The sequence below is a fragment of the Garra rufa genome, chromosome 17 (assembly GCF_049309525.1).
Source record: "Garra rufa chromosome 17, GarRuf1.0, whole genome shotgun sequence".
NCBI classification, from domain to species: domain Eukaryota; kingdom Metazoa; phylum Chordata; class Actinopteri; order Cypriniformes; family Cyprinidae; genus Garra; species Garra rufa.
In genome coordinates this window covers 20,595,000-20,608,633 of record NC_133377.1, presented here as the reverse complement: position 1 = coordinate 20,608,633, position 13,634 = coordinate 20,595,000, and positions in this window count along the sequence as shown.

Genomic DNA, 13,634 nt, shown 5'->3' with positions numbered 1-13,634 from the left:
TAATCGATGCATCGAGAAAATGAATGAATCGTTACACCCCTACTGCCAAGCTTTCATTATTGGGGTGTTGATCAATTCCATCTATGTTTTGATTATAATCAATAGTCTTTTTTTTAGCTTTTTGTTCAAAATGTTGTCCAATTGTTTTGTTTTGTTTTATTATTTATGAAACTTACCCACATTCAAGTGTTTATAAAAAAGAATGTATGAAGCTAGAAGAAAATGTTTTTGTTTACAAGCAGATACCCTGTTCTTTCTTTTGATGTGTTGTATGTACAGATATTCATATAACAATAAATATACAAATTAATAACTAAATAGGGACATAGTAGTATACTTAGAGTATGATGTAAAGTTCACTTAAAAAAATGTATGAGTATATTTGCATTATGAAACTACTAGTTTACTGAGACTATACTTCAAAGTGTACTAAAAATGCATAACAAGTATTTAATTATTAAACTATCAGTATACCTATAAGTTCACTTTTAGTATACTTGCAGTACAAACTAGAAACAGATGTAAACTAGATGTGTACTTAAAGTTTACTACTGTTATACTTCAAGTCTACCTAAAAGTATATATATATATTGCTAATCAAAAATTAGGTTTAGATATATTTACGGTAGGAAATTTACTAAATATCTTCATGGAACATGATCTTTACTTAATATCATATCATATAATGATTTTCGGCGTAAAAGAAAAATAGATCATTTTGACCCATACAATGTATTTTTGGCTATTGCTTCAAATATACTAATTAAATAATAATACTAAATAGACTGGTTTTGTGGTCCAGGGTCACATATGTTTTTAAAGTGTCCTAATATTGTGTTGGAGTTCCCTACAACAGGTTTAAGTTCATCTAAGATCAGAAAAGAAAAAAAAAAAAAAAACAATTTTAGCAGAATATACATTTAATATGAGAGTTATTTGCCAATGATTTCAAAACGATTCATTCAAAGCACTTCTGAGCTTCAGGTCTGCAAACCCCTCCCTTCCATAAGACTACTCTGCTAAAGCCCTGGTCAGACTACACAATTTTTTTGTCGGTTACAACAGTCATGTCAGATTATACGATTCTGTCGTGAACAAGAAACATGTCAGACTACACGATTCTACCGGACCATTCATCGCATGCCGTCATTAACGACGTGCGTGCTGTCATCATACAGTGACTGTGCTATGAGCATAAACAGACAATAGCTTGCAAACACCATATTTTGCCTCTTTTCCATGCTTTTCTTTGCTTATTAGCTTGTGAATGCCCATGCGCATTTGCGGCAATTTGGCGTCAATTAAATGGACAAAAACAAAACAGCACGACAAACTCACTTAAACAGAGAATGATTATTTTTTAGCAAAACAAATTTAAAAACACTGTGGCATAGGCCTAATGCAAAACAACACATAAATAAGAAACAAATGTTCTTCCATTGAGCTTAAAAAATAAACTTCAAGATAAACGACAACAGTCAGGCCTTTCAAAAATATATCTTTTTAAAGCAGGCGCTTTTGTATTTCGTTTTGAAACTAATATATTTTGCCAGCATCTTGACTTTCTCACCTCACACACAGATCGACTCACTCTACTTATGTGACAAATAAAATCATCTGACTCCTGCAGAGGGATTTGTGATGTGACTGTTGTTCGGTACACTGCATGCAGCCGCGTTCAGTTTCTAATTGTACTGTCTGTTCTCTAACTGAACTAAATGATTTGTATTAATATAAAACATCCCCGCGGTGGGAAACCGGTGGTAACATCCTACATGGACACATGAAGATGACAGTATGGACTGTCAAAGAGAACTGAGGTAAAATAGTTTTTATTTTAACTTTTTTCTACACACTACATGAGTTGAAACGATCGAATCTTGCGTCCCGATGCCCATTGTCGTATACGAATCATCACAACACCCTACAACAAGCAGACCGTGGCAAAATCAGACTAAAATCGTATAGTCTGACCGGGGCTTAAGACTGGTCATCTGGCCAAGTTTGTTGTGATTTGGTACAGAGAGGAGAACTTGAGCAAGTTAGCAAGCGCTATCGTTGACTTGCTTTCACAGTGCAGAACACAGCGTCTTCTTGACATGATGTAAACACACTAACTAGCGGAAGTGTTTGTGGGCGGGTCAGATTGTTCGTATTCCATGGGCAGGCAGGGATTATGCTGTATACAGAGTGTACACTCTTAAAAATAAAGGTGCTTTAAAAGGTTATTTACAGCAATGCCAAAGAAGAACCATTTTTGGTTCCACAAAGAACCATTCAGTCAAAGGTTCTTTAAAGAACCAACTGTTTCCTACCTTTTTATAATCTGAAGAACCTTCTTTCACCACAAAGAACCATTTGTGAAACAGAAAGGTTCTTCAGATGTTAAAGGTTCTATATGGAATCATTTAGACAAAAAAAAGGTTCTTCAATGGTATCGTGAAGCACCTTTATTTTTAAGAGTGTACAGAGTGATGTGTATTGGTAACAGGGAAAATATTTGAAAATATGACAACTCGTTAAGGCCGCTCAGAGTCAACTCTTTCTTTTGAATATCTTTATTATCATGCACTTTTTTGATTAACAACTTTGCAGACTGCTTACATTGAAGGATAGCTATGTTACAAACTGCAAAATAGATATTTTTCGAAAACCTATACGACCTGCTCTTTAATTAATATGGCACTATTGGATAGGAACAAACGTTGAGCTCAATTAAGTTGAACAACTAGTCTTCTGCTTTATAGCTGAACTGAAGCTGTTCATAAATGATGAATGTTACACTAAGTAGATCTGCATATAGCTGAATTTGTTTCGCAATGAATAACCTTTACAAAGAGATTGAAATGAACTAAATCAACACTGGGGCTGAATAAAAACACTCTTTTCTTAAAGGGGTCATCGGATCCTCATTTTCCACAAGTTGATATGTTTTGTTAGAGTTCTAATGAGAAGTGAAAATTTCTCAGTGGTAGTGTAAAAAAACGCCCTTTTTACCTTGTCAAAATCAGCCCTTTCAGAGCGAGCTGTTTTGTTGCATTTGCCTTTGCATTTGCCGTCCCTCTCTGCTGTGGGTTGACGAGCAGTGCGGTTTACTTCAGCCGTGTTTAGCCACAAATTCTGCTAACTGGCTTTATTAGAAAAGGTGATTTGCAAAAATGCATAACATATGCATAGATGCATTTATGTAGATCGCTGGGCGCATTTCCATCAAAAAACGAAATTAACGTTAATCCTCTGCATTGTCAGCAGCTCAGATTTTGGGAGTAAATGACAACTGCTATGTACTGTATATTGTTACATCCAACAACAGAAGTATCGCTTAGGAGGCATTCTTGTCTTCCACCGGCATCAAAACAATGGCGGTCGAACTGTTTACAGCTCACTCAGGGCGGGTCTAAGGTAAGACGACCGTGTCAATCAACTATCATGGGAGCAGCCTTGATTGGTGAGACGCCACAGAAAAGATCCTGAGAATGACTTGATTTGAAAAAGGGGATATTACTTATAAAGATTTTAAAAAATACCACTGGGTGGATTTTTATCATTATATTTATCACTGGTTGTGTACACACACTGCCAACACACATTTATGTTCAAACAACATGTAAAAGTATGTTTTGCATCCGATGACCCCTTTAACAGTATTTCTTTACAGCAGAATTGGTATATGTCTCATTTTTGAAGCTTGCATCATTAATTGCATCATTAAATGAAAATCTAAAGCAGTATAAAAAATATAATTCACTTGACTTGATTTGGCTGTCATGTCAAAACATATATGATATATTTCAGATGTCACTGATGCAAACAAACAACATACACTGGACATTTTAGAAAGAAATTTGAAGTTTTCGCATTCAGAAAGCTTTAATCTTATTAAACAATAGTTGACCCCAAAATCTGAATAATGTCATGTACTCACCCTCACGTCAGATTGAACGTTCTGCTAACATCTCCTTTTGTACTGAGTGAATAAAGCTGTACAGGTTTAGAGAGAGAAGTTTGAGGGTAAATCAGTGATGATGTTTTCAACTCTTCCTGAGAGTTTTATGTTCCTAAGCCATATACAGCACATTGTAATTGGCTGGTTATATGATGTAATTTACTGAAATGCTCTGCCACACAAATTGCAGATGTATGTTCAGCTTTACACACACTGTAAAAAAAATACTGTAAAATTTACAGCAAGTTACTAGCAACTTTGGTTGCCAGTGCACTGTAAATTATTAACTACAGTTTTACTGTTAAAATACAGCAATTTTTTGTATATATACAAGCAACGATATATACATTATTTAGAGCTGCTACTGTGAAATTGCAGCAATAGTTTGCAATTTTACAAGTGTACTGGAAATCATTAAATAACGTTTCACTGTAAAAATATTGTACTACTTTAATTTTTGTATTCTTTATTTGCAGTTTTTATTTTTCAGATTGCTGAATAATAATGACTAGCAATTTAAATAATTTGCATAGGCTTTAAACAATATTTAACTGCATAAAGTGTCGTATAGTATGAAACTCAGTGCACCTATTATTTAATAAAAACAAAAATGATAATAATTTGACACATCTTAATCTTGAAAAACAGGTCCAATTTTATTTAACAACTCTCTTATTTAATAACTCTCAAATTTGCATGAAAGAAATGTCATAGAAATTGGGCATGAAAATATTTATTGAAACATATATTACCCTGCTAAATTTTAAGGTTAACCAATATTTAGCCAAAGTTTAACAAACATCAAGTTAACCAACATGGTCATAATTAAATGGATCTAAATACCACAAAGACAGTGATGAATTTTCACAACTTCATGAACAGTCCAACACGGCCAAACAACAAGTCCAACAAAACTTCTGATCAAAAAAAAAAAAAAATAACAGTTCAGCTCCAAATGCTGTTCCATACCAGGATGCAAAGAGTGGCTAAAAATATAGAAAAGAACAAAAATGGCAATACATTAGATATTTTACAAAACAATGATACAGTCAGACAAAGACAGAGGGATGACAGATACAGTCAAAGGCAGAGAGAGTGATGATTGTTACAGTGTGATCAGTGTGATATTAAACAGTAAAACACTAAAATTGTGAAAAATTATTACAATTTTTACGAGTCATTACAAGTTTTATATTTTACCATACTTTCAAATATAATTTATTTCTGAGATGCAACAATTGCTTCTAACATTGATAATAAATCAGCATATACAATAATTTCTAAAGGATCGTGTGACACTGGAGTAATTAGAAGACTAGAGTATTGATGCTGAAAATTCAGAAATAAATTACATTTTTAAGTATATTCAAATGGATAAAACATTTTACATTTTAATAATATTTCACAACATTATTTTTTTCTGTATTTTTGATCAATTAAATGCAGCCTTGATGAGCAGAAGATACTTATTTCAAAACATAAAACCTACTGATCACAAACTTTTGAACGCTAGTGTAGATAAAGGATAAAATAACATAATAAAAGGAAAAAGATCTTGGTGTATGTCACGGATTGGCCAGGCTCCACACCCTCTGTCACGCCCAGATCACCATCACCTGAGTTTTGATCACCATCACCTGCACGCCATCATCACCACCACGTATAAATCAGCACGCCACACACCACTCACTGTCCGGGCTCGTTCCCACGAAAGCGGACTGTAGTGTCTCTCTTCCCAAGAGTTTCGCTATCAATCGTTACCTGAAATTACTTACCTGAATTCTGTCTCGTTCCAGTCTTCCGAGTTTCCAGTCTTCCAAGTTCCAGTCTTCCAAGTTCCAGTCTTCCGAATCGCCATCTCCAAGTTTGCCAGCGTCAGCTCTAAGTGGTGTGTGCCATAAGTCTGTGTCCACTCCGTCCACGGGATCGGCCATTCAATCCCCGCTGCACGAATCCTGCAAGAAAGAATACATCCCGATTCAATACCCGGCTCATTCAACTCCCATCCTCTCAACGTCTGCCATACTCACCAGTCTCAGGGTCTTCTCACATCTCCGGCATTGCTGCGTTCAATAAACATATATATCTGTTGCACTTACCTTGTTGTCCTGTCTGCTTCCTAACAGAAGACCGGAACTGAAAACAGTCAGCAGCATGAACCCACAAGACCCGTTTCAAGAGTTGGTGGACTCGCTGAGAAAAGTCCTTCTGGCTTCACCATCTGTCACCCCTTCCGCACCGCCGCTTGTCACGCCTCCCAGCACTTCTTCGGATCCGCTACCATCCAGTCCCATGGCCCGACCAGCGCCATACAATGGCGGGGCGGAGGAGTGCAATGGATTTCTTCTGCAGTGTTCTCTGGTTTTTACAATGCAACCTGCGCTCTACCCCACTGATCAATCTAAAATTGCATTTATCACCTCTCTCCTCACAGGACCAGCGCTAAAATGGGCAAACTCAATTTGGCAGCAGAATGGACCGGCCACTCGTTCCATCCAGACATTTATCACTCACTTCAAGGAGGTCTTCAGTCGCACGGATGGAGAAATATCAGCGGGTGAGCAACTGTATCATTTATCTCAAGGATCTATGTCTACTCAGGAGTATGCCCTACGATTCCGCACCCTCGCAGCGGCCAGTGGATGGAACGAGCGGTCATTGCTGACCACTTACCGCCTTGGTCTCGAGCCTCGCCTTCGTCTCCAACTCGCTGCCCTAGATGACGCTATGGGGTTAGAGCGCTTCATCCAACAATCCATCCGATGTTCAGACCGCATGCAATCTTACCTCTCAGAAACCTCGACTACTGCACTCCTCCGCCCAGCGGACATCGCCAGCCCTCCAGAACCAGAGCCTATGATACTGGAGTCTGGTAGACTATCTCCCGCTGAGCGACAGAGGAGGCTGACCCGGGGTTTATGCCTCTATTGTGGTGCTAGTGGGCACATCAGACTGACGTGCCCCCTCCGTCCTGTTACTGCTGCGGTGAGTGTCATCCAGTCAGACGTTGAAAAAATGTATCCCTTGTCTACATGTGTGCAGTTAACCACTCCTACGTCTTCCATCGTAGCCCACGCCCTCATCGACTCCGGGTCAGCGGGCAATTTCATCTTGGGGAACCTCTGTCGCCAGCTCCAACTCCGAACCGAAGCTTCGTCGAGCGTCTACCAGATCCAGCCTATAACCCGTTCCATCACCACAAGACCAAGGATCCACCGGAAATGCCAACCCATTTACCTCCAAATCGGAGTCCTTCATCAAGAGGAGATTCAGCTACTGGTTCTGGAGGGCGCCACTATGGACATCATCTTGGGGCGCCCGTGGCTGGCGAAGCATAATCCCATCATCTCCTGGGGCAGTGGAGAAATAATTCAGTGGAGCCATGACTGCTTTCCCGAGTGCTTTCCAGAACTTCCACTTCCTGTTCCGAGACCCATGCCTGTCAACGCCACGTCTATTGAAAGCCCCTTGGAGAACCGTTCTACCCAGATTCCGGAAATTTACTCCTCCTTCCAGGACGTCTTCTGCCCCAGGAGAGCTTCCCAGCTGCCGCCCCATCGGCCATGGGACTGCGCCATCGACCTGATTCCAGGCGCCCCTCTGCCCAAGGGAAGGATCTACCCGTTGTCACTTCCGGAGAGTAAGGCCATGGAGGAGTACATTCAGGAAGCATTAAACCAAGGCTATATCCGTCCGTCCAAGTCCCCAGCAGCTTCCAGCTTTTTCTTTGTCGCTAAGAAGGATGGAGGGCTGCGGCCATGCATTGACTATCGAGTGTTAAACCAAGGTACCGTCAAATTCAAATACCCCCTTCCTCTCGTCCCTGCGGCCCTGGAACAACTAAGGTCAGCCACCATCTTTACCAAGTTGGACCTCCGCAGCGCATACAATCTGGTGAGAATACGGAGGGGGGGACGAGTGGAAGACGGCTTTCGTGACCCCTACCGGGCACTACGAATACCGGGTCATGCCCTATGGCCTGGTCAACGCCCCCTCCGTATTTCAGAACTTCATCCACGAAGTCCTCCGGGAGTTCCTCCACAGATCTGTGATAGTCTACATTGATGACATCCTCGTGTACTCCCGGAGTGAGACCGAGCATATCCACCACGTTGCGGAGGTCCTCCAAAAACTCAGGGAGCACCAGCTCTTCCTCAAGGCAGAAAAATGCTCATTTCATCTTCCATCTGTTCAGTTTTTGGGTTACATCATCGACCATGAAGGTATCCGCATGGACGAGAGGAAGGTGTCATCAGTCACATCCTGGCCCCAACCATCATCTGTCAAAGAGCTTCAGAGATTTCTTGGCTTTGCCAACTTTTATCGTCGGTTCATCAAAGGATACAGTCTCATTGCCACGCCGCTAACCAACCTACTCAAAGGTAAACCATCCAAATTATCCTGGAATCCCGAAGCTGCCGCAGCCTTCCAGTCCCTCAAGAGAGCCTTCACCAAATCACCCATCCTGCGACACCCCAATCCTGAACTCCCTTTCATCGTCGAGGTAGATGCCTCCACTACCGGCGTGGGGGCAGTGTTATCCCAGCATCACGGAACCACCAAATTGCTCCATCCATGCGCCTACTTCTCCCGGAAGTTCAACCCGGCGGAGAGGAATTACGACATCGGCAACAGGGAACTCCTAGCCATTAAACTTGCCCTGGAGGAGTGGCGACACTGGCTGGAGGGAGCCAAACATCCATTTCTGGTATTGACCGACCACAAAAACCTCCAGTACCTCCGTGATGCCAAACGCCTATGTCCACGCCAAGCCCGATGGTCACTCTTCTTCTCACGATTCCAATTTACCATCTCCTACCGCCCAGGTCCAAAAAATGTCAGAGCCGACGCCTTGTCCCGAATTCATGACTCTTCCGATATCACTGAATCTCCCTGCAACATCCTCCCAGACAATATCATAGTCAGCCCCATAGAATGGTCAGCCCCTCCAAGTGTCGCTACTCCCGTCCCTCGTCCTCCGCCGGGCTGTCCTCCTGATCGTCGCTACATCCCCAGGACACAACGGGTAGATCTCATCCGTTCCATCCATACTTCCCTGGGCACCGGGCACCCCGGGACCAACAACACCCTCTCGCTGTTGTCCGAACGTTTCTGGTGGCCTGGGATGGCAAGGGATGTGCAGCGCTTTGTCAAAGGATGCCGAGAATGTGCTATGTCCAAGAGCCCCAGACACTTACCAGCAGGCAAGCTCCATCCCTTGCCGATCCCGAACCGCCCCTGGTCACACCTGGGAGTCGATTTCATGACGGATCTACCAGAATCGGATGGAAACACCTGCATCTTGGTAATTGTGGACCGCTTCTCGAAGTTTTGCAAGCTCCTACCCCTAAAAGGATTACCCACTGCCTTTGAAACCGCGGAGCTCCTGTTCAATAATGTCTTTCGTCAATACGGCATACCTGAGGATGTGGTATCCGATCGTGGTCCACAGTTCATCTCCCGCCTCTGGAAATCCTTCTTCCGGCTCCTAGGTGTGACCGTCAGCCTCTCCTCTGGCTACCATCCGCAGTCCAACGGCCAGACGGAGAGGAAAATCCAAGAAGTGGGGCGGTTCCTCCGGACATTCTGCCATGGCCGCCAGAACTCCTGGAGCCAGTTCCTGGGCTGGGCCGAATACGCCCAGAATTCACTGCGGCAACCATCCACCGGCCTCACACCATTCCAGTGCGTCCTCGGGTTCCAGCCACCTCTATTCCCCTGGAATGGTGAACCATCTGAGGTCCCCGCAGTGGATCACTGGTTCCGGGAGAGCGAGAGGGTCTGGGACGAGGCCCATCACCACCTACAGAGGGCAGTCCGCAGGCAGAAGACCCAAGCGGATCGGAGGAGGACTGCGGCTCCTGAATTCAGGCCAGGTGACCAGGTTTGGCTGTCTACCCGAGATATCCGTCTGCGGCTGCCCTCCAAAAAGTTAAGTCCCAGGTTTGTTGGTCCCTTCCAAGTCCTGGAACAGGTAAACCCGGTCACATACAAACTCCAACTCCCTCCGGAATACCGTATCCATCCTACATTTCACGTCTCCCTCCTAAAACCATTTCACCCACCTCTCACTTCCTCCACAGAGCCTGGCCATGAAGAGGAACCTCCTCCCCCCCTGATGCTGGATGAGGGCGCCGTCTATTCCGTCCGAGAGATCCTCCGGTCCCGTCGTCGTGGTGGTCTCCTCGAATATCTGGTAGATTGGGAAGGGTATGGACCTGAAGAGAGGTCATGGGTCCCAAGAGAAGACATCCTCGATCCCACGCTCACCGAGGAGTTCCACACTAATCACCCGGAGTTTCCTGCACCTAGGGGACGAGGGAGACCACCACGGCGCAGAAGATTTCGGCCCTCAGGAGCGGGCCCTGGGGAGGGGGGTAGTGTCACGGATTGGCCAGGCTCCACACCCTCTGTCACGCCCAGATCACCGTCACCTGAGTTTTGATCACCATCACCTGCACGCCATCATCACCACCACGTATAAATCAGCACGCCACACACCACTCACTGTCCGGGCTCGTTCCCACGAAAGCGGACTGTAGTGTCTCTCTTCCCAAGAGTTTCAGTTTCTTCCAAGTTCCAGTCTTCCGAATCGCCATCTCCAAGTTTGCCAGCGTCAGCTCTAAGTGGTGTGTGCCATAAGTCTGTGTCCACTCCGTCCACGGGATCGGCCATTCAATCCCCGCTGCACGAATCCTGCAAGAAAGAATACATCCCGATTCAATACCCGGCTCATTCAACTCCCATCCTCTCAACGTCTGCCATACTCACCAGTCTCAGGGTCTTCTCACATCTCCGGCATTGCTGCGTTCAATAAACATATATATCTGTTGCACTTACCTTGTTGTCCTGTCTGCTTCCTAACAGTGTATGTGTACTTACATGTCAGTAATTCCACTGAAAATCCTTCACATTGCAAAGAAGACTGGTAACTTGGGCTCACTTTAACTGGTTTCTTCTGTGTCCTGTCGTTTTAGATGGGTTTTTGCCTTTCAACTTCTTTGTTTCTCTCTCAGGATAAATATCCACCAAACAGTCAGGAAGCAGACGATATGTAATTCACATTTTAGCTTTTGTACATCTGAATTATTCTCCCTAAAAAACGTCTTTCTTCTTGAGTTGAGAAACATATTCTATCATATCTACATGTAAAATGCAGGTACTCCGATTGATAGAATGCAACTATTAATGTTACCTTTGAATGAACTCCAAAGCCCCGTCTGTCTCCTCTTGATAATGTTAGTCCAGAATATGTAATATGCTGCGAACAGGCCAGACAGAACAATGGGCTGGATTAATGCATTCTTCAAATCAAAGTTAGCAAAAAGCGTTAACGTTACATTCAAACAATAAGTTAATTCAACATAACTAGTAAAAAATAAAGTTAGTGAAAGCATTTTATTTTGATTAATTAAGCTTAACCCTCCTGTTATCCTTGGGGTCAATTTGACCCCATTCAATGTTTAACGTATGTACATATATAATTGACTTTTTTTTTTTTTGCTTCAGATTGAATGACTTTTCCTAATTTAATGGGGAAAACTTGGTAAACATAAAATTAACATGATATTATTTGTTCAATGCCCTGTACACATTTTGTCACATCGGTGTTCTTTGGGGTCAATTTGACCCCAGGTTCTTTTAGCTGTATAAAACATAAGAAATATAAAAAATTTACACACATTTGTTTTGGGTGATATTGAGGTCACTATAACATGCTATGATTTTATAATATGCACTATAATTTTATATGTTAAGTATAATAAAAATAAAAATAAAAACTAACACAACCATACCTGTAGTATTGCGAGAACCACTGTCAGTTGAATTGCTCTCTCAATCGAAAATGGCCTCTACGCAAAGGTTTTCTGTCAGTGAGATTTTGTCACAGGTGTTTGACAGTGAAAGTTGGGGGGTGTTTCAGAGTGTTGTTAAGTAGTCAACAAAGACATCAATTACCTGACACTAACCTTTTAGCAAAAAAATATCATATTCTAGAGGTTTTAAATTTGGGGTCAAATTGACCCCAGTGGGAAAAAGGTGTTAGCGGATTTTAGGGTAACAGGAGAGTTAAATGTAATGTTTTGTTGGAAAATCATTAGTTCACTTTGAATAAACAAATATTTAATATGCAACTTCAAAACAAATTTTGTTAATCCATATAACATAACTGACTTTAGTTAGTTGAACTCAAACGTCTCTTGTTGAGTAAACATTAGTGATAATAGTTGGCTTGAGTCAAAAATATTATTTCTCCCTAAAACAGCCCCATTAATTTAGATGCACTTGAAATATTTGTTTTCAAGTTTCATAATACAATTTTGTGGAACCTGTTGACACGAAAAATGTAATTAAACTCAAGGTTTCATTTTTTTTGAGTGAACCTGCGGCTGTAAAATATCGCTGTAATTTTTACAGCTATTTGTTACAGTGCATTTCCGAACATTCATGCTGTTTACCCAACAAATATTTTTAGAAAATGACATTTTCATGGCACCTTTCTGGTGGAATGATCTTCCCGACCATGCAGCTGAATCCCTCTCTGCTTTCAAAACGCCTGAAGACACGACTCATCTGTGAGTGCTTGATTTGATTATTAATGCACTAATTAAACTCTTTAAAAAGCATGTAATATTCTTTCACCAGTGTCTTATCTACATCTATGTACTTTACTTCCTTTCTGAATAATTCCAGACTCTTTTATTCAAGCACTTCTTCGTGTCTCCCTTTTGTTATTCCTAGTAATTACGAATAAAAGCATCTGCTAAATGAATAAATGTGACTTTAATGCAAACAACATCTCGACATGGAACTCTGAAGTAATGTAATACAAAACTTATCTCATTATGTTTCTACAACAAAAATGCAACACTGGTTTACTTTGTGCTTCTTAAACTTCTTGAGCAAAAAAGTATAAGACATGATTTATGCAAAACAAAGTCGGTGAGTGCGAACCTTGTGGAATACTATGAAAAGATGTTACCAGGGCCATGGGAGACAATGCATCAGTGTTCATATTAGTAGCCGCAGGAAGGGATGGAAGTCTGGCCTTGTAGATGAGGCTATTGTGAGAGATGCAATAGAGAGCATCCAGGTTCTGTAATCGCTTTCAAACAGACGCTGTGTGCTTCATACCGCATCCAATCCAAGACACACAATGGAGAGCTGTGGACTAGAAACCGCCATTAATTTAGTAGTTTCTTAAAGCTGTTGTAAAACCAGGTCTTAGGAATGCCAATTCAAAATGGTCAGTAAAGACAAATCTAAATATATACACTTGGAAAAAGTGAGAGATGGAAAATTTGTATTTTGATTCCTTTGTGTTTTGCTTGCAAATCTTAGTGTTCTCTTGCAAAAGTGTTGAATTCCCCCAAGAAAGTTTGCGTTCCCTCACAAAAAACATTTTTGTCTCGCAAAACTCTTGCATACTTTCCAAAAAAACTTCACACACGGAAGCACTGAAATACAGTTTTTCCTCCCATGTCATATTATTTCTATCACAAAAGTTTTTGCAAGGGAAGGTACCGTTTTTTTTTTTTTTTTTTTTTTTTTCCCTGCACATCTTACATTTTCCCCATCCTTATTTCCCTTTATAGGTGCTTCATACTAAAAAGAAATAAGAATTATATTTTGCATAAAGATGGCTTTTAAGTTTTGACATGTATCTACATTTAGATTTAATGACATT